We start from the raw sequence: 4,211 nt of genomic DNA, 5'->3' as shown, positions 1-4,211 counted from the left end.
CAAGGTGCCATGCAGTGGGTCTAAACCCGAAACCATGTGGTTGGGAAGCAAGCTTCTAACCACACAGCCACACCTCCTCCTCCGCACACACACACACACACACAGAGAAAAAACATTAACAATCAAAAAAGCATTTCGTAGAGAAAAAGCCCTCCCCCCCGCAAAAGTGGAATAAGATAAGATTTAGGTGAAAGGGATAAGTCCATTACATCGACTCCAGTACTTGACTGGTATTTGATGTTTTCGATCTTGAAAGGATGAAAGGCAAAGCTGACATAGGCGAGATTTGAACTAAGAACGTAAAGCATCGAAAGCAATCCTGTTAAACGGTTTCTTCGGCGTACAATTGATTCTACCAGCTCGACCTATTTCGGTAATAACAACGATTATTTCTTACTGAAGCATTATCCTACAGAGAGAAGAGAGTGTAAGATTACGTGATGTTCATGTTTTTCTGCGTCAAGGTAAGTAGAATGGGTTTCAAACAAAACGCGTTAACAACGTAGTTGAAATTTCAAAAGCCTGTTGTTTTTATCAACAACAACAAGGATATACCGTCATGATTACCACATCATCAGCAGACGACACATAAGCTTACACAGTTATCGTTCTTGAAATTCTCACTTCTATCGCCTCCTATCTTTGTTAACTCGCTGTTCGCAGCTTCTCAGCATAAGCTGGCCTGTGTAAAAATCAACGCTATGTAGAATATCCATGAGGCCATATATGGCCAGCGTTTACCCCCAGCCATCTACTTGTTCTACTGAGTGCCTGGTATTCAAATGTAATCCGAGAAAACATACTGTCGGTCTATTTGAGAACTCGTAAAGAATGTGCGGGTACTTTTTGTTGATTTTCTCTTTTTTCTTTTCTTCTTACGACTTGCTGCTTCACTGCTGCTGCTGCTATTGCTGCTGCTTCACTGCTGCTACTGCACAGGAAACTATAACAAAACAAGAGAGTGAGAGAAAATAAACGAATAAATGAATAAATAAATGTATAAATAATAACGATGGTTAGTAACCTAGATGCTTGCATCTGTGTTTAAGAACCGTAAATATTTCTCCGTCTATAGAAACCACCTCCACACTTGTATGTATATTGAAGTAACTTGTTATTGGAGAATATGATTTGTGTGTGTGTGTGTGTGTGTGTGTGTGTGTGTGTGTGTGTGTGTGTGTGTGTGCATACACACACGCACATATATACATACAGATATACATATATAACAAATGACAGAGAAAATGGAATATATGTGGTATATATATGTGTGTGTGTATATATATATATATATATATATATATATATATATATATGCATGTATGTATATTATTAAATTATGGTCTATGATGAGGGCAAAATAACAAGAGAGACAGACATATAGGTAGACAGACAGACAGACACACAGGCAGACAGGCAGACAGGCAGACAGACTGATAATGGGACGCAAACTGGGGAGAAAGAGGAATTTGTTTCTGATTGTTTTTATTGGGGATTTTCCTGGACAATACAGAAAGGTATTCATTACAGAGCATTTTTTTTTAATTAACACATCTTTTGTTTTGACTTAACATAATCCCAATCTTACCAACTGCGACAGAATCGGATTGACCTCAGTATAATACTGGTACCCATTTGATTGCTACTGGAAAGTGTGGATGAAAAGTAGAATCGATCCCAGAACGTAAAGGAATGAACTTAAACACCGTAAGGCATTTGCTGCCATTGTTGTCGATTCTCGGCCGCAATTTGCCAGGATTTTGAAACCATTATCGATCGATGAAAACAATCAAGATGAAATATTTAGCTGTGTCTAGTTCTGTAGACTAATGTTCCAAGATTAAATCCTCCGAGATTCAATTTTGAATATGAATTCTTTCGAGATCGGTAGTTCAAACTCCAGTGATATATTCCATCGATAATACAGTCACACCGCAAAGGCTAGGCTTATTCTAAGTTAACAGACAACGGTTTTGGAACATTCAAATCAAAGATGGTATGAGCTAGGGAGGACTCCAAGTATGCAAGATACTGTGGAGGCCCATATGTGCTTTGAAAATAGTGAATCCTACAATAAATTTGTAAAATTCATACAATTTCATGAGTTTTGCGAATACATAGGTATCCAACATATATTAAATTACTATTCTGGTTATGAGGTTTAAAACTATATTTTTCACTCGTAATTGTTAGTGAGCTGTATCATACTCCTAAAAACGAAGTTGGATAGACGTTAGCTTCTTGGAGATTCATATCGACAAAGTAGTTTCAAAACTAGCTTGAAGTTACTTCGTTTTGTTTGTGCAGCTAATCGCATCTAGAGTAATTTGGGACGGCATAAACATCACCACTAACTATTTCTCTTTCTCTTGAAACTAATAGGCCCGTGTGCTCAATATGATAGACTCTAGATGCTACTATGCGGTTGCTCAACCTGCTAGAAACAACAGCTAACTTCCAAATTGTGCCCAGTAGTCTTAGATAAGGTGAGAACACATTAGATAATGTGGTCCTATGTATAACTAAAGAGACCAATATTTTTAAGATGGTTAGATATATAGTTCACGATACAGTAGGGAATACGTCACTGTCAGTATAAATTGTAATGATTTTTAACCTAAGCACAAAGCTACAAATTGACTGGAATTTAGTCGATTTAGTTTATTTAGTACTCATTTTATAAATCTCTGTAAAGATAAACGCCAGAGTCGACCCTGGAAGATTTTAAAATGAGGGCATAAAAAAAGCGGAATGAAGTATAATAAGGGCTTTCGTTTCTTTTCTACCATTGAATGTCCCTTAATATTACAAATTACAAAGTATTTACACATTTATTTATTTAGTCGTCTATATATAAATAGATTGATGATTTGATTTTGAAAATGTAAAGATATTGATTTAATCTAGAGAATGTTTGTTTCAAACATTGACCATTATCCGAATTCTTCCAAAATGCCAGAAGATTTCCATGAGAAATTATATTTATCTCTTCTAGTTTGAATGCACGAAGTGAATTAGAGTATAATTCTTAGTTAGGGAACCAAACTATCGCGAGACATATAACCAGAGGATCTGTTGCCTGTTCTCGATTAGCTGACCCGAAACAATTTAAAATGAAGACTTGTTCAGAATCGAACCGTAACTCTAGCACTGGAATTGAACATAGTATTGCACACATCTGGCCTCCTTTGATATTATTCTAATTGATTTATTATACTTCATACTGGTTCTTAATCGTTTCCTATCGGTTTACCTGTATTGGCATTTTCCAGTTTTGGCAAAGATGTGTGAAATGGAAACGCAACAATAGTAGGCATAAGCAATGCACTTCGAGCGTATTATAGTCGATTTTTATGAACTGGGGTGCAATGAGGTGCAATGCGGTGCAATGAGGCGTATAACATCATAATGCAGAAGGCAAAAGCAATGTAATTTAAGAATATTGTTTCCAAAATTTGTGCACTCAGGTGCATACAGGTGCATGAAATCTTTGTGTACAAGACATGAGCAAGGTAACTTAAGTGTATTAGATATAATCAGAAACTGAAAGAAGATTGGACATAGGCAAGCTGAAAACTTACTCATTACTATCCATTGGAAGGCCACAAATTTATAAGTAACAAAAATGAGATTGTTCTTTTCTCAGTAATATTTTTTTCGAATTTTGGTTTCAAGCCGGCACATTTGAGGGAAGAGAAAGTCGATTACATCGACCCCAGTGTCCAGCTGGTACTTATTTTATCAACCCCAAAATGATGAAAGACAAAGTCGACCCCGCCGGCATTTGAACCCAGAACGTAGAGGACGGACGAAATGCCGTTGAGCATTTTTGTCCAGCGTGCTAACGATTCTGCCTGCACACGGCCTATCTTTCGGAATAATACTAACAAAAGTGTTAATATTACCCAGAAAGAAAGCGGCGAGCTTGTAGGATCGTTCCCCGCTTTCTTTTTGGGGTAATAGTAACAAGACATTTCGGCCGAGGTCGACTTCGCCTTTCATCCTTTCGGAGTCGATAAAATAAGGACCAGTTGAGCACTGGAGTCATTGTAATCGACACACTCCTTCCACAGCAATTGCTGACCTTGTGCCAAAATTTGAGACGAATATAAACCAAGCATACACGAAACACAGCTGCTGTGATTGAGAATCGAGACTGATTCAAGCTCTGAGTTTGCTATAAAGCAGCTTATCTTTAGCTCTATGTTGTC

General features: G+C 37.3%; 1 long non-coding RNA gene across 1 annotated transcript in view; it reads right to left on the bottom strand.

The window, feature by feature from the left end:
* Positions 1-552: 552 nt before the first annotated feature.
* The window catches only part of LOC149135343 (uncharacterized), a 13,001-nt gene continuing 9,342 nt past the window's right edge, over positions 553-4,211 (bottom strand). Inside the window, exon 2 of the long non-coding RNA XR_016242368.1 lies at positions 553-943. This is a non-coding gene — a long non-coding RNA (uncharacterized LOC149135343). The remainder of the gene's footprint in view (positions 944-4,211) is intronic.

Source organism: Octopus bimaculoides, chromosome 6 (genome assembly GCF_046866305.1).
Source record: "Octopus bimaculoides isolate indiv1 chromosome 6, ASM4686630v1, whole genome shotgun sequence".
Classification (NCBI taxonomy): Eukaryota; Metazoa; Mollusca; class Cephalopoda; order Octopoda; family Octopodidae; genus Octopus; species Octopus bimaculoides.
The sequence above is the reverse complement of the archived record's forward strand: the minus strand, read 5'-3'. Positions and strand labels throughout refer to the sequence as shown.